This window comes from Neovison vison, chromosome 3 (assembly GCF_020171115.1).
Source record: "Neovison vison isolate M4711 chromosome 3, ASM_NN_V1, whole genome shotgun sequence".
In the NCBI taxonomy this organism is placed as follows: Eukaryota; Metazoa; Chordata; class Mammalia; order Carnivora; family Mustelidae; genus Neogale; species Neogale vison.
The window spans coordinates 201,256,199-201,277,525 of record NC_058093.1 but is presented as its reverse complement, the minus strand read 5'-3'; the positions used below and the strand labels follow the sequence as shown (position 1 = coordinate 201,277,525).

At 45.7% G+C, this 21,327-nt stretch overlaps 1 protein-coding gene and 1 pseudogene across 1 annotated transcript in view; both read left to right on the top strand.

Annotated features, from left to right (window-relative positions):
* TMEM132D (transmembrane protein 132D) overlaps positions 1 to 21,327 on the top strand; it is a 575,438-nt gene that overhangs the window by 460,378 nt on the left and 93,733 nt on the right. The gene's annotated exons all lie outside the window — the stretch shown is intronic.
* Positions 17,930 to 18,029, top strand: LOC122903868 (annotated as a pseudogene).

Below are 21,327 nucleotides of genomic sequence, written 5' to 3'. Positions count from 1 at the left end.
AGTGTTGTATATAGTTATTCTAGACAGTGTCAGGTGTGGTTATTCTAGATAGTGTTCTGTCTGGTTGTTCTAGATAGTATTCTGTCTGGTTGTTCTAGATAGTGTCGTGTGTGGTTGCTCTAGACAGTGTTCTCTCTAGTTAGTCTAGATAGTGCTACATCTAGTTGTTCTAGATAGCCTTCTGTCTAGTTATTCTAGATAGTGCTGTGTGTGGTTGTTTTAGGTAGTGCCATACCTAGTTGTTCTAGATGGTATTCTAATTATTCTAGATAGTGTTTTGTCTAGTTCTAGATAACATCGTGTCTGGTTTTTCCAGACGATGTTCTGTCTAGTTGTTTCAGACCATGTTGTGTGTAGTTATTCTAGATAGTGTACTGTATGATTATTCTAGATAGTGTTCTGGACTAGTTGTTCTAAAACATGTCAGGGCTAGTTATTCTAGAAAGTGTTGTGTATAGTTAATCTAGATAGTGTTAGCTTTGGTTATTCTAGACAGTGTACTGTCTGGTTGTTCTAGAGAGTGTTGTGTGCGATTATTCTAGATAGCACCATATCTATTTATTCTAGCTAGTATTCTGTCTAGTTATTCTAGTGTTCTGTCTAGTTGTTCTAGATAATGTCATGTCTCACTGTTCTACAGAGTACTGTGTCTATCCTTTATTCTGTATCTTTGTGAATCTTATCAGGACAATTTATGTTAAAATTTTAATCCTTGTGTTGGTGAAGATGAATGAAAAGCCACGGGGTGGGGGGAATACTAGGAGAGAAAGTAGTTGAGGATTTTTGGGGGGGGCTTTTGTTTTTTTGTATGGTCATGAAACTATTGAGAAATGTCATTTAGTTGCCAAATGCAGAGCACGACCTATTTCAGTAATATTTTAGAAGGCTGACAACATAATATGTGTTGAGAATTCTAGAAGCTAGAAAGGGAGAAGCTGGTCATTTGGTCTAGATGTCCCTTAAAAATGTCATCATTTTAAATATAGATCCCAATACTTGTGTGCTGCAAAATGAGGCCTGTCCATCCATCTTCAGAGATACAAAATGTAGAAAAATCCTTCTGACTAACCCCCAAATCTGAAGACCCACCAAAATAAAAACTGATAGTAATCCGTACACTTCCTTAGGAAAATTTGTACATTGACTTCCAGATTTTTAGCTTTTGCAATTGGCTGATATACATTTTTAGAGAAAATAAAATGAGCTACTTAGAAGGCTTTTGAAACACCTTTTCGATTAAGGAGGCAGAGACGTTAACAAGAAAATCCATATTATAGCTTGTACAGCTTTTATACCTTTGATAACAGCTTAATGAGCAGAGAAAATTGGTTGGATGAGTATATAATTTATTCTGGACCATAAAAGATCCTTCCATTCCAGTAAATGAACAGAACTGGCCTCTGTTATCACGGATTATTTTATCACTGAAAAACAACGAATTGGGTATGTCACTCTTTCCTTTTGCCTAGAAAACACAACTTGATCCCATGGTCTTCTTCCCCTATGCCCTTGTTGATTTGATATCTCATCTCTTCACCTGGGTTTCCATTCTTTTTCCACTTCCATTAGAAAGTGAAAGCAGCCACTGCTTCTCCTTGCTTCCAGTGCCATGATGGCCACCCTGCCTTTCTCTTCTCATGCTCACACCTCGCAAACTTGGAGTCACTTTACAGCATCTGCAGTAGGATGCCTTCTCTATGCATATGGTCACTTGCTCTCTGAGAAGAAAACCCAAAAGCTTCTGGGAGCCAGAGGCCGAGATGAAGTGAGCCAGGCAGGAAGGACGGCCCACCAGCAAACACACCTCTCCCTGCAGGAGGCCACTTCCTCCCTGCTCATTCCCATGCCGTCAAGCCAGAACATCACCCAGGGTTGGCGGATTTTCCAGTTTTCCAATAAAAGCTATGATGCGGTATTTTTATGTGAAACTTCCTGATTTTTAAAGTCTGGCGAATAATTCTTTTTTTTTTTTTTTTAAACACCAGACAGGCTCAACAGAACACATCTGCGGGCCAGGTCTGGCTTCTGGGATGCCAGTTCTCACGTTCTGTTGGCTGGCAGGTTGATTTTCTTCTGCTTCTGCCACCTTTCCTCCTGCTTGCTTTTTAGTCCAAAGCAATGGTGTGTCCCCCTACGACCACCCACTGTCACTGTGCTTCACAAACACACCATTACCCCATAAAGATATGAGGAATGGAAGTTATGACTTATCAGCTGACATCAGAAATCTACTAAGGGCAAGAACTGTCTTTATTTGGGGAAAAAAAGTGTTCTAATGAGTGAAAAATAACAAAAATGACTGCATACAAATGTTTAGAGAAGTTTTATTCATAATTGCCCCAAACTGGAAGCAACCCAGATGTCCTTCAGTAAGCAAATAACCTGTTCCCTCCAGTTGTACCCTGTACCCTCTGGGCAGTGGGATGGTACTTTGTACATAAAGGAGAGCTACAGAGTTGATCCTCAGATTTTGAATTTTGGAAGTAAGCCAATCCTACATCTGTCGTCTTTGTTCTTCTTAATTTGCAATTTATTTTTGGCCCCTTTCCAATTTCTCCATCTTAGACCCCAAAATTCACGAAGTCATGTGAAATGTTTTCCCTTTATTTTGTAATCAGTGGCCAATCAGTTTCCTTGGACCCCCTCATTGCTCACCACTGTTCCTGTCCCTGTGGGGAAAATGACTATTAACACAGGAGCCCTGAGCACCTCCTCCCCACGGGGCCTTTCGATTCCAGCTGCCAACCAAAGTCAGGTACCTTCTTCGTTTACTCAAGAAAACCAAATCAATCAAAACGAGAGCATCTCAACGGTTAATTAAAATTCCAAGATGTGATAGTAATAGAAGTAATTACCTACAATGTATTCAATCGGTTGTTAGCTAAACCCATAAAAAAATTAATCAAGAATAATTTGCTATTTGATACTGACATTTTATATTTCTCATTCATGCTAAGGAAAATCCCATTAAAGAATCTAATTTACTTTGCATTAAACTCACCTTTACAAGAATTGAAATCCAGTCTTGCCAGATGATAATAATGAGATTCAAAATAAGTAGAGATGAAGTCCCCTGTTAGCAAGGAAACAAGCCACAGGCCAGACTCTTTCCTGGGGTTGGAATCTGGTTTGCAAAAGTGTATCTTTTCAGCAGTCGTGCATACACAGACTAGGACTGGCTTAAACTGGTAACAGCACAAACCCAGCGCCCCCCCTCCCCCCGCCCCTTCTAACTAACCTGTTACAGCTTTACAGCAAGGCAGGCATCACCTAGACATGCCAAGGATACAATGTATACAAATTATGCGGGGGGGGGGGGGGGGGGGGGCGGGGGGGGGCTTGCCCTGTTGTAGAAGAGGTACTTATTTGTTCATACATCTTATGTCTCACCCCCCTGGCTTCTAACCTGGAATGTCCTCATCTGTAAAACCAGAATCAGAAGTCCCTATGACAAGGAATAGCTAGGAGCAAGTAATAACGTTTTTAACTGCAACAAATACAGGGCTGCATCTGAAATAACCACTTAGTGATTTGTGTTACAGTGTATCTGTTTTGCTTGGAGGTGGCAAAAGCCTATGTGTGTGGTAGGTTTGCATGCATGCTTCTGGACTTTGTTTCATGGTGCTGGGATGGAGGGCTAAGTCCTGCTGCTGCTTTTGAGCAGAATTCTGAAGCTGCATCTGGATTTTGCAGCCAGAGTGGGATCCATGAACAATGACTTCCATAGACAAGACAGTAAGGGACCCTTGTGGACCCTCGTCTAAAAAATATTGCCTCTCTCCCCGGACAGGAGTGTTCTAAGAATGTTTTATTCATCCTTCTATTCCCACTCTCTGGCATTTTGTAGCAGCTCAATAAAAATTAAATGATTAAAGAGCCAATCAATGGACTTCATTAAAAATAAAATCTCCAGGATAATTACTGAAAATAGGAGCAAAATGAGTGTTTAGTGTCTGAAAATAGAAAAGGAAGAAAAATCAAAAGCAGGGAGAAAAATACCAGCCCCAAACACCAAACAAAACAAAACAAAAAAATGTAAGAAGAGAAGAAATAGAACGAGCTTTAAAAGCCAGGGGAAACAGAGAGCACAAAACATATATAGCACAAAGTAAATTAATTCAAATGTATAGGTAATGATTTCCAATGAAAATGAATTAGACTTTGCAATTAAAAGACCAAGGTTGTCAAACTAAAGTTAAAAATGTGTATAGACTCCAGCAATATGCTTTCATTAAATACAAACACACATGTGCGCACGCTTCTAAAAATTAAGAACATAACAGATTGAAAACAGAAGCTTAGAAAACCATTCTCAGACACTCCTAACCAAAAGGAAGTTAGTGTGGCCATTAACTATCCAGTGGAATAGACGTTCAGGCAAAAGGTATAAGTAGACATGAAAATGTCCGTGTCCATGTACACACATTCTTGTACTTTGTGTCTGCTTTAATATCTCACCAAAAAGGATAGGCTCCTGAAGCTTCCCTCTCCTCCTAGGAGGAAAAACAACTTTATTAGACTCGAGGAAACCTCTCTTGAATGGAGGAAGATTGAACTTAGAACAGGTTGATGGGAGAGGCTGCAGAACCTGTCTTAAAAGCATCGGGCCACAGTCATTTTTTGGAATGGTATTTTAACTGGTGGACTCTAGGAGCCCAACTGATGGCCTTTGAACCCCAGACATGGATGTCCTTAAGCGCCCATTGGCCAGAGTGCCCAGGGTGCATGGATCAATCGTCTGTCTGTCTGTCCCTCTCTCTCTCTCTCTCTCTCTCTAGTTCCCTCAGATTAGTGAGATTACAGGAGATAATGATTTTTTTTCCCCTACTTTCTAAGTAACTTTGGTCAAGGAAGTTGTTGGCTCTTCCAAGAGCTTTGGAAAAGATTGAGGTTTGTTTTATCCAGGGATGGGTAAGGCGGGGAAGTGCAGTATCAGGAGTGGGAAGAGCTCTTCTGACTGGAGTATGGTGAACAGAGTATTAAATGCAACTCAGGAGAGCGTGGGCCAACGGGGAAGTTCTTTGTAGTGCCGCAACTCAGGCAGGAGAAAATTGCAGCTCCGATGAGGGTCTCCGTGGACAGAGGTGGGTGTGATGGGTATGGGGAGAAGCTGATGGGCATGAGGGAGGTCCAGAAAGCTGAATGGACAGGACACAGTAATGGATGGTTGGAGAGGGAAGTAAAGAAAGTCGGGCAGTTCCCTAGACTGATGGCATGAGCCCCTGGATGGAAGCTGCTATTGTTCTCTGAGATGGGAAAACCCAAGTAGGGGAAAGACCATGAGCTTGGGTATGCGTATGTTAATCTTGAAGTACGTACCTTAGAAATCGGGCATTGTTGCAAGTATACACAAGGCCCAGTGCCTAGACTTTGGAGAGGTCAGCCTGGGGGAGGGAATATCTATAAAACGGTAATGCTGACACAGGTTGAATTCAGCACTCAGAGTCTAAAAGGTTTTATTTTATTAAACTGCAAATCAAGAAATTATTCTGCACGCTGAAGCTAACTTCCCTCATTCTCCCGCCATCTGATGTTACAGTCTGGAAACAATGTACTGTCTAGGTTGATACATTCTCGTTGGAAACAGTCCTGAAGTTCTTATCCATTCAACAAATGTTTCAGAGACTTTATGATACCCGCTCCCCCCCCACTGCCTCAGCCCCTCTGGGATGTAACGTCTGCTCGAGCATCCTGATTCTTGCTACCCTCAGGAAAATGCGAGCCCGTTTGCTGAAACCAAACCTAGACGAACAAACTTATGTTAGTTAGAGGATAGGAGACGAGAGGTCCATGGTGACATAAAAGGAAACCAGGAACACATTTAGTACATAAAAAAAACAAACAGTCGTAGATACTGGAAAAAGTCCTAGAGGGAATACATCAAAATTGTAATGGTGGTTCTGTCTGGGTAGTGGGATTACCGCTTATCTCTGTACTTCTTTATGCAGCTCTGTGTTTTCCAATGCTCTGCAGTAAAGATGATGCACGTTTTATCTCTAATGCAAGAGAATGGCCAGTCCGTCCCACTGGGAGCAACCTGAGAGCCACTCCTGCCTTTCCCCTGCTAAGAGAAGGCCAGTTTTGTTAAGGTTTGAGGGAAGACTATGTTCAGGAAATCTGGTTACAGACTCGGGACTACAATCACAGTTGTTCCAAACAAAGTGTATCCATGTCCTTGGGCCACCATAATAAATGACCACAAACTCAGATGGCCTAAAACAAGAGCACAGCTCTGGAAGTGGGAGTCTGAAGTCAAGGTGTGGGCAGGGCTGTGCTTGCATTCTGAAGGTTCACTGAGAAAGCCCAGGTGTGTAGCACCTGGTGAAGGAATGTATCAGCAAATGGTGATGTATCCACATGGCGAAATGTTACTTCATAGCACAAATGAAAAAGATAATGCACAACAACACAGACCAGTCTCGGCAACATCACGCTAAGTGGAAGGACGTAATGTCCGATGACGTGTATATGGAAATTCTCAGGGAATGCTCAGGTGTGGTGGGAAAATGGGAGTCTTGAACGAGGAGGGAAACCTGACCATACACGAGCACAAAAGAACTTTTTGGAGGCTATGGAATGTTCTAAGACTAAGACTGGGTTGTGGTGATAAGTTGCTCAATTAAATACATTTACTAAAATCCATCAAATTATACATTTAAAATTGTTGAATTCACTTTATGGAAACTTTACCTCGTAAAGCAGTTAGGAAACACCTAATAGGACTGGTTCTGCTCTCTCAAGGAGAAGGGGGGCAAAAAACAGACAAGAATTCAGTACAACACTCTGTTCTCACAGAAAGAGGGTAGCCATAAATTCCAGTTTTAATTTGACTAGAATTTTTATTAAAGTTATTCAGTAAAGCTCACCGTGTCACCCTTAATGAAGTGTCTCAAATATGCCTTAAATACACATTTAATGTTCATCTAACGAGACTCTTCGGCCAACTAATTATCAGGCATGTTTAATGGGGTTTAACAATTGCCAGGGAGAAAGATAAACCCTTTCTACATGGATTTATCCTTATCAAAATACTTTTAAGATAATGGATTTCACCCACATAGATTGCCTTTGTGAATAAAAATCATTACGTTCACCCACAGTAATAGTACTTCTATTTCCATCAGTTATTAAAACCTATCCAGTTAGCATAAGGAGTTGTCACTATTGGCGTTCTCTATGGACCTGTGATTCTTTGTGGCTATGGTATGTTAAAGAGACTTAGATAAAATTGGAAATTTCATGAAATGTACTTCATTTCGGAAAAGTAGCAGCAAAGAAATACCGATTTTGTGTTTGGGGCAGGTGAGAACAGACTGCAGGTTCCTATAAATCAGATTTTGGAGAAACGAAGATTTTTCAAGGCACAAGCTTTGAAAGCCAAAGTCAAGCCCAGATTTATGTTCTTGAGCACAGAGAGTGGGCATTAACATAAATTCAGTTGCTCCTAGTCTGAAAAGATTAGGTATTCAACAGTTGCTGCCATGCCTACAATGAGAAAGGATCGGAAGCCCTTACTTGTGTGTCATTTCTAAGAATATTTTTTACAAGATGGATTATGTCTCTTCATAATAGTTTCATGGGTTTCACGTTTCCAAATCTCCCTAGATTTGCAAATGACCAGCAGTAGTCGTTGAGTCATGCCAAGAGAAGAAAGAACCTTTCTCCTGCAGACCGTGGCCACATTTACCCACTTCCTTATCCAGGGAGGAGGGGGTCCGCATGCCGTGCCCCGCTGCCCCCGCTGCACCATGGGACAGACATAGCAGGGAGCTAGACACACAAAGTCCTTGTGCCTGTCCGTCTTACAGTCTGGATCAGGTGGCAACTTAGAAGCTTATATAATTAAACTAATGACCTGATCATTTTTTTCTTTTGATCATTTTAATAATCATATTCGATTTAACAACTTAAACTTGAAATAAGCATGAATGGAAGATAACCTCCAACCATAAAGGCTACAAAGTCAAAGAGGGGACATTCTAATGGGCAACAGGTAGGGGGTGGTTGTGCATTGTTGGGTGGGACCAGCCATAGTCTCCAGATGGGGTCACTGTGAAGGTGAAGCTACTGCAGATGAGACAGGATGGGGGCCGGCTGGGCACGTGAGCTCATGCCTTTCCCCCTGTACCTGTCTTACTTGGAATCTCCAGACGTGCTCACCCTGCAACACCCAAATCAAAGGTCCCATCCGTCACTCTTCCTGAGTTCTAATCTGTGCATACGCCCTTCCCGTGGCTCCATCACTTTCTTCCAACATTCCTTAAACATGCAGCAGTGAACCTTTTGCCTGGCACTAGTTTGCTGATTGCCTGTCTGCTGAGTCATTTGTCTCAAGCTGTGATGGTGGGCGTACGTGTTTTATGGACCCAACAGGGTTGGAGGTGTGCTTCTGAGTCACTAAAGAAAGTGGTAATCCATCATGGGCAGAGGTCGTTCCCAGCCATTCTCAGACTTCGCTGCCTGTTAGAATCACCTGGGGAGATTCTGAATTTCCGAAGGTCCGGACTGCAAACCCCCCCCCCCAGTGAAATCAGAATCTCTGAGTGCAAGAGCCAGCATCAGCATTGTTTAATTTCCCCCAGGTGGTTCCAGCAGGCCACTAAGTTTGGAAAACATGGAGCTAGAATCCCTGGGACCACATGAAACCATACTGATGTCTGGGACTCACTCCCCAAAAATTGTGATATCATTGGTTGAGGTAAATCCCCAGCATTACTATATGCCATCAGATCTCCTTGTGACCTTAGTTGAGAACCAGTGTTCTGAACACAACCTCAGGTGTGCTAGAACCTTAGGAAAACAAAGTGGTTTGGCTCTGATGCATCTGACATATTTCACAACCCTGGCTACACATCGTGGTGGCTTGACTGAAGGTGATTTTTTCCTGGAAGTGTGAAGCTCTTGGCCAGGATCAGGGCTGCCATCTCAGCCTGCTGATTTAGAGCAAACCTTAACTGTCACAAAGGGATTCTACCCATGACCTTGGACTTATGAATGCCATGCTCTGACCAGCTGGACTCAGCCACAACAGGTGTTTTCTTGGCTGAAAATCCATTGGAGCACTTCTGCCAAAGTCCAGCCTGATTAAATAAAAAAATAATGATGAGCACACAAGGTGGTGATCGCCCGGTGATTCTAGCAAGTAAAGCAACACTCACTCCCCTGTGGTCCACTTTAGATAGCACCCGATGAAGGTGGGCTGCCTTAAACCTGTGACTCATTTTCCACTGCAAGCTTTATGAATGTGACGAGATTGCCTCAGTCCACCCAGGCAGTGTGGAATCTAGAGATATCTACAAGGACCCCCAATGATGCATTTAGCTTTCAATGTGGACCAAAGTATTGAAGGGAACATGGCCATAAAGCAAGGTACCTGTTGAAAGTGGGAAAAGATCTTTGCAAAGGACATTTCAGATAAAGGGCTGTTATCCATCTCTAAAGAAATTTTAAAACTCAACAACCAAAAACCAAATACTCCAATCAATGGGTAGAAGGCATGAACAGACACTTCTCCAAAGACGACATCCAAATGGTCAACAGACACATGAAAAGATGCTCAACATTGCTCGGCATCAGGGAAATACAAAGCAAAACCACAATGAGATACCATCTCACACTGGTCAGAATGGCAAAAGTTGGCAAGACAGGGAAAAACAAGTGTTGGCGAGGACATGGAGAAAGGGAAACCCTCTTACACTTGGTGGGAATGCAAGTTGGTACAACCACTCTGGAAAACATTATGGAGATTCCTCAAGACCTTAAAAATAGAGCTACCCTATGACCCAGCAATTGCGCTACTGGGTATTTACCCCAAAGATACAGATGTAGTGAAAAGAAGGGCCACCTGTACCCCAGTGTTCATAGTAGCAATGGCCACAGTTGCCAAACTGTGGAAGGATCCCAGATGCCCTTCAACAGTCGAATGGATAAAGATGTGGTCCCTATACACAATGGAATATTACACAGCCATCAGAAAGAACGAGTATCCACCATTTGCATCGACATGGATATAACCGAAGGGGATTATGCTAAGTGAAATGAGTCAAGCAGAGAAAGTCAATTATCTGATGGCTTGACTTGTTTTTGGAACATAAGGAATAAAATGGAGGATCACAGGGGAAGGGAGAGAAATCAGAGAGGGAGACAAACTGTGAGAGACTATGGACCCTGGGAAGCAAACTGAGAGTTTCAGAGGGAAAGGGGATTTAGGGATGGACTGAAAGAAATCCCAGAAGGAACCCTTGATGGGCCCTGTCGTGCTGAAGGCAGGGTTCACGTGGTGTCTCCTGACAGTGCTCGGGGCGGGGTGGGGAGCGACTCCCACAGCCTGCCCTTCTAGAACGTAGATACTGATGTGGCCAAACAGGCAGTAGCTTCATAGGGAAAATTGATTTCTGGGAGTGACAAGGATGATGGCGTCAAATACAAAGATGAGTGGTTTGAAGACTTGATCATAACCTGCTTGCACGTCCTGGCGGCTCGAGTGAAGCTGACAGCTGTGCAGGTGCAGGAAAGTGGCTGGAAATGCAGAATATATCAGACCCTGTGCCCGCGAGAGGCTCTGATGGGTAGCACACGGAGCATGGACTAAAGGATGAATCCTGACCCCCGAGGTTCTGGCTGGACCAACCAGGTGCCAGGCTGCACAATGCTCTGTTTGCAACTCTGAAAGAGGAGAGATTCTTGGGGGGAACATCAAGACTTCTTCTTGGGACCCAGGGAATCGGGTACACCCCAGTGGACAAGTTGGGGAGGCAGGAGAATTGCTGAGCTGGGAGCTCCTGGGAGAGGGCAGAGCTGGACACGTCCACCTGCAAATGAGCAGAATACAAGTGTCCCAGGAGCGGATGAGCTCACCTCCAGGGTTCTCATCTTCCACAGCTATGGGACATCCCCGACATCCTGGAAACAGAACTGCTTTGCTATAGACCCATTTCTTTATATTTTCAAATGGGTGAGGGTAAGATCGGTATGTGTGGGTTTGTTCAGGGAGCCTCGTTCTGCAGGACGACCTGTGGTCCTTTTTCATTTCCGTCGAGCATGTGTGGTTCTCATCTGCCTTCCATGGAGGACAGCCCAGCCAGCCAGCCACGGAGCCAGCTAAGAACTGCGGAATCCTAGGTCTGGGTACTGAGAAGAGATGGGGCAGTTAAGGCTTCAGCAGGGAGAGTGGCCAAAAGTGCTGATTTTGTTCCTCATACAGGTAACACCCCCACTCCCGTCGCCCAGCAAGGGAAGGAGAGACCCAAGAAACATTTCCGTGGCTGGCGGTGCACCATGGGGCTGAAGTCCATGCATGGATGGCCATGGTCATTTAAAAATCCCAGACTCACCTTCCTTGGCCTCCCAGAATAATCTTATGGGCGTCCCTTGCCCCCACCATTGCTAATTACTGTGGGCTCAAGACATGCAAATTCATTTCTGCATTAGCCTAAGAAAAACATAATTAAGAAGTTGTCTGGTGAAAGGAAGAAAAGGCGCATAATGTATTCCAGGGCCAAACTGCATATGACTTTTTGGACGGCACAGATTTCGGATTAACCACACCGCTGAATCTTCATTAGCATAGATAATCAGGACCTGACCCCACACCCCCCACCGGCGTAAGTCCTGCTGAATCCCTAGGCTTATAGGTCAAAACCTATAGAACTTCAGAACCATTTACAGTCCCTCTGGAGGATTGGGGTTCTGAGCAAGACCCACTTTTAGGTGCCCAGTTAGTCAAATGAAGTCTGGAGCAGCCCTTTGATGTTTATTAATTTTGTATGACCTTTCCGTACTGACTGAATTAATTCCTTAGTTTCATGTACCATAAAACCAATAGGCTTCTTCCAGCCTACGGAAAATTCTGTTGCCTTTGACAATTTGACATGCATTTTTCTGTAGTGATAGAGAAAGGGGCTGACAGCTCGTTTAGTTAAAGGCTACAGGCAAAAACTCCCCCAGTTTCAAAGAGCAAATACTTTATGATAGCAAGAGGACTGCATCAACAGACATAAATTAATATTCATGCTGAGTTTCACACCACTGCTCTGTGGTGCCAAGAAGAAGTGAAGTTTTCCCTAAGAACCATCATCGACATCCACAATTATCAGTCTTGGATATAAATTGAGGGTACTCAACAGAATTTTGTAATATTGTTAGAGTTTTCTCATCAGGGAGAGCAGTGCCTCCCTGGATTTATAATTTCTGACACACACAGCAACCTGCTTTGGGGGGAAGAAGAAGTTATGAAAGTTATAAATGAAGCCACAGACTCAGTCCTGTGTCCTTAACATCTCCTACACGTTTTCACTTTAGCTGCTGGGACCAGGCAATGTTTGCATCCCAGACTGCTAGATCACACATTCACTGGCAGCCTCTTTGGCAATCTAGAAGCATCCCGGATTCAGAGCCTCCCACGGCTGGCCACGTTGCCCAAAGGAGATGTGGACTCTGGTGGACGGGAGAGGGGTCACTTCTCCGTGCCCACCGAACGGGGCCCCAGAATTGCCCGTTCTCATGATCCAAGACAAATCGGAAATCCAGATGTATCTCCCATTTTTTAAATACTGTGATGAGTCAAAAAGGATCCCATAGGTACAGTTCAAGCAGAACATTCCGTGGGCTGGATTCTGTGCCAAGAACCCTAGTGCACGGTGATTTGAGTAGGGTCAGAAGAACTGAGCTTTGCAGAATGGAAGGCATTAAAGTTCTCTGCCTTGAGGAACACCATGCGGCCGTAAAAGGGGTGAAGGGCGGACACAGACGCCAGATGGACGTCCGCAGAGGGATGACGTGATGTCTCTTGAAAGAAGCCAGGGACAGAAGACTGTATCACGTGATTCACCTCCTCTGAGATTTCCAGAACAGGGAAATTCACAGAGATGGAACACAGATTCGTAATGGCTTGGCGCCAGAGCCAGGGTGGTGCTCCAAAGGGGAGAATCCTCACAGGGTATATTCTTTTCAAGATGATAGAAATGGTCTAACATGGACCATGGCGATGGTTGCGGATCTTCGAGTATACTGAAAAGTACTTGGAATATATTGAGAAATAGTGATTCGCTCCCTTGACATGGGTGGATTATATGGTATGTGAATTCTATCTCCGTAAAGCTGTCCCCCAAAGAACATCAGCCACACCAAACCACCATACCTCGAGCGAGGAGCTGAGATCTTCAGCACACAGAACCAACCCCCAACGTCTGCATGTCACACCACCCCCCTGCCCGGGCTCCTGGAAACATCCCCCTAAAACTCAATTCAAGAGCTCAACTTGTCCTCTTTCTAGAAAATTCAGGCTGATGGTAGTTCGCACGTCCCCCAGGCCTCCCTTCCTGCTGAGAAGGTCTTGGACTGTCTTGTACCTGTCCTGTTGCCAAGGATTAAAAAGCAACAATGACAACAACAACAACAACCCGTTATTTCGTACGCTCTCTTCAGTGCTGCGGTGTCCCGCCAGCCCCGAGCTCACATTGCAAGTCAGACCTATACTGTAGTCTCCTCTCTTCCTTGGAAATCCCACTTTGAAAACACTAATCTTACGGATAAAGGTTGGCTTAGCTTCTTAAACTCGTTAATATGCCTTTGTCTCTTTAATCAGGAGGAGGCCAGACAGCCCATTTTGTGGGAAGGGAGGGTTAATCCAAACCCCTCCTCTTAATACAATACAATTGTACCCATGGGATTTATCCATTATAAAGTGCTTTTTGAGAAACTCCCAGTGGAGTCCTTTTTTCTTTCTTTCTTTTTTTTAATGTAGAACCTGTTTGCTTAGCATCTCTAAAGAGTCTTCTGTAGCAGTTAATGTAATAAATAAAAATCTCTATTTGACTACATCCTCCAGGATGTCAAGAAGGCTTGGCAATTGGCTTAGCAGCTCGCGGAGTTTGAACAGTGGCAGGAGCCTGGCGGAGGATCTCCCCACAGTTCCGAGCTCCTCCTGGAGGGGATTTCAGTAACGTGCTCTAATCAGCTTAAGGAGTTAATTAAACAGCTGTCACTTAGCTCCTTAATTCTGAAACTCAATGCTAAATAAGATTTGAAATTACTTATGCAAAACTGAGCAGTGCTTTTGTGATCCCCGATCTCTTCAGGTGGCACAGAATAAAGGAGGCGTCGTTCCCAGACAGTGGGGGCCACAGGGTGACCCGGAGAAATGGACCAGGGTCCTGGGAAAATACTTGCCTTCCTGGGGAGAGCAGGCAACCAGGCAAGAGATCCAAATCTCGCCCTTTTTGATCCAAAAGGGACCTCATGGTGAGGGGTGATTACTATCTACCAGCATACAAGTCGCCTACTATATCCTACAAACCTACAAGCCCATAGGTCCACGCGCCCTGTACCTGTGTTGTGTTCAGAGTTCTCGGTGATTTTTACAAAAGGTGAGCCAAATATGAAAATCAGGAGCTTTTACCTAAAAATATCGGTTCTTGGTTTCTCTCAAAAAATCAGGAATCCTGCAAACCTGGCTTTGTGTTCCTGCAAGGCAACTCTTCCCTGGAGCTAAGATCATCTCCTGATTGAGCATGCGATCCTGGCTCACCTGGTATGGATAAAAGCAGAGTTTTGATGCCATGTCCCAGGATACTTGTCTTGGCCAGGATACGGTGGCCGTGGAGACAGGAGCGGGCTGTATGAGAATTGTCCCATCTCTTGACATGCCTGTGTGTCCTTACCTGGTGGCTCGGAAAATCCCCATGAGAAGGCGCAAATGAGCAGAAAAGCTCAAGGTCCAAGCTGCATTGCCCTGGGGTCCTGCCCAGAGGTTCTTCCAGAAATAAACCTGACATCGATTTGCACGAGGAATGAATGTGGCCAAGAACTCATGACTGTGTCATCCAGCCATCCTACGGCAAGCTCGCATGCACCAGGCACTGGACAGAACTCACCGGCCAGGACAGTGGAGCCCTGGCTCAGCCAGGAGTGAACACAGCCAGTGAAATTAGCACGCAATCCACGTTGCCTCCGAAAACTCAGAGCACCCAGAAACTATAACCTCTATAACCTCCGTGTTTCCTTCGGTGTTGAAACGGATTACTGCTCCTTGGTTGAGCACCAAGTGAGGACGAAGGCTTATGCTTGGGGAAGCTGTGTGCAAAAAATGCAGCTTGGAGGCTGAGGTTCCTGTCAGGGCGGTCAGGTGTTCACCTGTGGGTGGTGTGGGTTCCAGCTGCCTCCCCTCCCGCCAGGACAGAGGCAAACTCACAGCGGGGTATGGCGGTGATGTGTCCCAGCCTCTCCCCTTCCCTTGCTCCCTACTTCTCTCCTTCCCTCTCTTTCATTTTTTCCTCTTGCCAAGAGCATCCTGAATTCCTATACGTCACTGCATGTCTTATCATACGGCTAATAATAATATTATGGCTAATAATAATAATAACCAACCTTCTTGAAAAATTAGCAACGCCAAGCACTATTTGAACACTTGGCTTGCGTTTAGGTGCCCGCCGCCCCTCACGAGAACCGTCCAAGGTAGAATCTACCTAGAACCCCCACTTTCCGGATGAGGAAAAGAAGCAAGAAGTGTGGAAGTAACTCGCAGAATCACAAGATTTGTAGGAAATAGCACAGCTGGGGTTTTCCCCTAGGCAGCCCAAGTGGAGAGCCTTGTGGGTGGATTCCTACCATATGCCAATTAGATCTTTTAAGACAAGGATAGTTGGCCCCAAGAGGGTGCATGGTCAAGGGCACATGCCCAAGGTCACCTCACTGTGCCAAGCAGGGGGCTCACGTTGTTCAGGCTGGCCTCCCTTGTCCGGCTCCTGCTTCCACAGCTGGCAGAAATCCTGGGGTCAGGTGGCGTGGACAGTCGTAACCATGCCAACCCATGCTTTCTTGCCACCTGCTGGTCATGGTCCTAAGTGGCTTTCGCATATGCAATCCTCACTTGCAGCCAGTAACACGGACATGTTCATGGTCGCTGTTGAGATGAGGAGCCTGAGGCATGGGGCAGTCCCCAGTGTGCCTACCGTTGTGGACTTAGCAGGTATGGAAAACAGGGTTCCACATCACACCATCTTGTGCGTAAGCCAGTGTACCTCACTCTAAGCTCTACTGCCTGCACATACTATTTATTGTACATAATATCTTTAATAAGCTAGAAACAGTAACACTGATTATTTGCACCTGGAAGCATTAAGAACGATGTAGCATTTGAGTTGGACCTTGAGCTTATTACCTTGGGATCGTTTTTAATAGGAAGCTCCACTGGTATAAAAAGCTACAATGTAAGAAATTTATTTATGCTTAGTTTCCAAGGGTACAGGGACACGTAACAGCCAGCCGGCTCTAGCCCCACAAAGCCCTGTCGTCGCTACACTGTAATTGCCACCAACAGGAAGTCAAATCAAGGATTTCCCTCCTGCTTCTGCATTTTAAAAATTTCCCCCATCCTTTGGTGCATTTATTTATCAAAACAAGCCCTGAATCTAGTAAAGGAAAAGCGGAAAAGGCAAACGGTCATGCCAGGACACAGAAATAGAAGGAGGAAACAGGATTCCATCCCAGCACACAATTCAGCCTGGAATTCTCTGGCCCCACACAGCAGCAGCCTGGGCACTGAGGACCCATTCCGTGCGTGGTGAACGATGTTTGTGTGAATCAGAGATCCATTACCGGTGTTCAGCTTCTAGATTCAACCTGTGTACAAAACAACGGGAAGCTTCATTGTACTTAAGGACACAGTGTAGATGTTATCAACCTGGAGAGCATCAAAGCATCAGCTCAGAATGAGAAACGTTGGAAGGTCAGGGTGGCAGGAAGAACGGACGGGAGTTGGAGCCGGGCTCATAGGGTGTGTGCGGCAGGGTTTTCCGTGTCCATGACTGCACTGGGGAGACACACCAGGGCAGCCATATGTGTTCCCATCAGGGTTCTGGGAGTCGATGGGACTCGGCTCGGGGGCTTCCAGTGGGGAGGGGAGTCCTCTCAAAGTCTTCTTTGTGATTCTTCTTGGGGGGAGGTGCTGGATTTCAGCCGTGGCCGTGGCCATGGACCAGACCACCTGCACTAGCCCCTCCATGGGTCTGGGCTTCTGTGCACCTTGGTGGCTGAGTTCTGCAACCAAGCATCACTGGAGAGAAAAAAACGAGCGGAAGCTCAATCACTTTCTGCAGTGGAGCCTTCCAAGGAACACAGCCTCACCCGCTTGACATTCTCATCGGCAGGCGTGGGTCCCCAAGGCCAGCCCGCACCCAAGGCCTGGGCTACCCGAGCTCCTGCCCTGCTGCTGCTCAGGAGTGCCCAAGCCTCTACAGACACAACCATTCAGGAGCTGACACGTTATCTCTCCATCAGAGGCGTGTGTGCTTAAGTTATAAATAAAGCCAACGGGGGAACCAAAACAGGAATCTAATTATACTGGTTGAGAAAGGATAGAGATGAGATTTAACTGTCGTGCCAGAAACCCAGATAATGACTGAGCCGCCTCTTCCCAGAACGTGTCGGATAGTGTGTTGCTGAGATGGCTGATAAGCCTTCCTCACCGAGGAATGGAAAGTGATGACCCAAGGGGAGCAGAATAGGGATAAGGAATGGGGGTTGGAGTGGCCTTTAGTGGCATCTTATGATAAACCTTTTCACAAATGTTGTCTTTCAACAATGAGGTTGCTTGACCTTGATAAAAGAATTTTAATTCACATAGACAAGAATAAGCACCACGCATCTGGCTCGTTATCAACCGCTTCCAGAAAACAGCCTGCCCGGTGGAAGGCATGCGCCGTGGCCAGCCTCATGTGGGCTCGGCTGTGTGGCATCTCGCTGCTGCCCTGTGGGAGGAGGGATAATTTTACTTTACCTAGTATGGCGGCTAACATACAGTAATTCTCCGTCCTGGGCCTCAGCCGTGAAGCTGACAGGCTAATTTCCTTTTAAAAACAGAGTGCTTTATAAATGCGCTTGCAACGCAGGCCGAATTGACTGATTCTCCACTTGCTAAAAGCAGTCACAGGCACTCACGTCGGCAGCACAGAGACAAAAACCGGAAGGACACAGAGAAGATTAGCCCGGCCTTTGTGCAAGGATGACACACCAGTTTGTTCCATATTTAAAAAAAAAAAAAAAAAAAGGTAAAATAAAAGAAGAAGCACGCAGGTATGATGCCCAAATGAGAGATGGTATTTCTTTTTTTAAAAAATTTTTATTTATTTATTTGACAGACAGAGATTACAAGTAGGTAGAGAGGCAGGCGGGGGCGGGGGAAGCAGCCTCCCTGCTGAGTAGGGAGTCTGATGCGGGACTCAATCCCAGAACACTGAGATCATGACCTGAGACAAAGGCAGAGGCTTTAACCCACTGAACCACCCAGGTGCCCCGAGAGGTGATATTTCTGAGGCCTTCTCCTAGCTCTCCTGTTTCCTGAGATGTGAATGAGAAACCAGCCCCCGTCATCTCCAACGTGCCTGTTTACACGGGACCCAGCCTGGAATTACAGAGCTTGAACAAACAGGCAAAAGGCAAGGACAGGGTGACGAGCCATGACTGTATCCGTCAGGTCATTGGTCTTCGTTGGGAAATGAATCGAAGAGATTTAAGAAATTAACCAGAGTTGAGAAGTCACGTTGAGGAAGAGCGAAGCCATGGGGATGTTTGGTTTCCAAATCAGGCTGGGAGTGCCCAAGCCCGTTACAACCGAAGCGAGGAGAACGGGGCCAGCCAGGCAGCATGCGGAAGGAATGTTGTTGGCTCCACAAACCTGAGCAGTCTGTTTTGGCTTGGGGCATCTATAGCTCAGAATTTAATGAATATTTTTATTGTTTGGAAAATGAAGTTGGGAAGCGGTCAGTGTTAGTCGGGCTAGAACTAGGTTATACCTCCGAAAGTCTCATTGCCTTAAGACAAAGAAAGCATATTGATGACTCTGGCTTTCTGTGCTCTGTGCATCAGTGGAAAGCTCTTCTTCCTCCAGGGCCCGGGGTCACCAGGTTCACAGGGGCTCGACCCTCTTGTGGCTGCTCCATTGGAACAGGCAGCCTCCCTCAGTGCGGCGGCGGGTGAGAAAGCGCAGGAACTGCGCATCAAAGCTTTATGGTCCCGACCAGAGTAGCAGACGACGGTGACCCTCACAGGTTAACAGCTGCAACTATTCACACGGCTCCTGCTTCGAGGGTTATGGAAAATAGGGCGGTGCAAATGGCGTATTTTCTGAGCCGTCCTTCTCTTCCATGAACGGGAATCCCCCTGCATGGCCCGCACATCTGCATCCAGACTGATCGGTCAGGAACATCTCCTTTAGGACCCCCTCCCCCCCAGGTTAAATATCACCTTTGAGTACAGTATAATTTGGCAGGAGGGAGAGAAAAATCATTTCTATGCTGCATATGAGCATCTGTCTTTACCTGCGTGGAATACCGTTTTAATATGAAACTGAATCCTGCATCTTCTGTCCCATGGACGTTTGATGTCTTAGAATTCTCTCTGCAGTGGATAGAGAATGATAACGTGCTTCTTGTTTGTGTTGTCGGAGGTGGGTCAAGAGCAGAGGGTAAATGATGGTGATATAAAATTTTAAACACAGAGAATTAATCGACTTAGCAGAATATGGTTTTTTTGTACTTAAACATCAGGAAGATAGCAGATTATGTCGTGTTGATAGAGATCGTGGAAAACTCCCATTTGTAGCTGTCCCAAAGGTACTCTCTCTAGGTTCCTACAGCCCCTTGCTGTGTAAATCTCATGCTCTCTAAGCAAATTCCAAAAATCTGTTTTATTCTGCCTCCCTGGGAGAGAACAGTGTCCCTGCGGGATTAGACTTGTGATTTTCTCTCTGCCAATTAGATGTGCCTGTGTGAGGCTTTCTCTCCAATGTGGGTAAGAGGAAGTATGTGGGATTTGGGGAGCAGCAAGAGGGTCTAAAACAGTCTGCTGACTTCCCAGCTTCCTAATCGGGACAGAAGCAGCCTCCACAGCAGGCTCACTGAGTGGTTGCAGACTTGATCTTGGGAGGTCAGCCGGACTCCGTTTCTTCAACCCTGTCAACAATGCTGCACCCTCTGCAAATCCCTTCCTGCCGAAACGAGCGAGAGAGGTTTCTGTTGTCTGCAACTAAGATTCTTGACTCAGTGTCTCTCAAACCCAAACGTGGTTTCCAAGATATTTTTTTAAATCAACATATATGTATTATTTGTTTCAGGGGTGCAGGTCTGTGAATGGTCAGGCTTACAGAATTCATAGCACTCACCATAACACATACCCTCCCCAGTGTCCATCACCCAGCCACCCTCTCCCTACCCCTACCCCACAGCAACCCTCACTTCGTTTCCTGAGATTAAGAGTCTCTTATGGTTTGTCTCCCTCCCGATCCCATCTTGTTTAATTTTTTCCTTCCCTACCCCCCAAACTCCCTGCCCTGCCTCTCAGATCCCTCATAACAGGGAGATCATATCATAATTGTCTTTCTCTGATTGACTTATTTCACTCAGCATAATACCCTCTAGTTCCATCCACATTGTTGCAAATGGCAAGATTTCATTTCTTTTGATGGCTGCATAGTATTCCATTGTATATACAGACCATTCATTATCCATTCATCTGTTGATGGGCATCTAGGTTCTTTCCATAGTTTGGCTATTGTGGACATTGCTGCTATAAACATTCGGGTGCACGTGCCCCTTCGGATCACTACATTTGTACTTTAGGGTAAATACCCAGTAGTGCGATTGCTAGGGCGAAGGGTAGCTCTGTTTTCAACAGCCACTCTCGAAAACCATATGGAGGTTCCTCAAAAAGCTCCTCCAAGATATTCTTAAAGAAGGAGTAAATATGGGAGAAATGGAGCATATATTCTGTAGAACAAATATATCATCAATACAGGAAGTCAGAGACGTATCAGGAGGGGAGGAATGATGGTGCAAACTGTAGGTAGATCTGAAACGTGCGTGTTCCCCGAGCCCCAGGTGCAGCTCCCGGCTGGTGTCCGCCCTGTCCGTGTGGCTCCTTGATGCAGGACTTGTCAGGTCTTCATTCCCTGAGCCTGGTCGGACGCTGCTGGGGCATTTGGTTGGGTCTTGTTATGTGAGTGTTTAGTTCCTCCGAGGATTGTTAGCAGACAAGAGAAGAAGCATTCCTTCCGAAACCTGATGCCTGATTTACTGTAGATTGTGGCCACAGGTCCATGCAAACAAGAACGCCTAGGCATGATCCTTTTTTAAGAAAGTAGCACAATACTTGTCCCAGACTTTATCAGGGGTCATTCGCTCCTGACATGCAAGACCTTTATGACCACCCGAGTCCATCCTGGAAGCTGGGCCTTCACGCCCATCGCCCCCTTCCAGGCTGGACAGTTCCCTGACCTGGTCCATCTCGGGTCACGCCAGACCACTTTCCAGCATTTCCCTCCTGGGCTTCTCT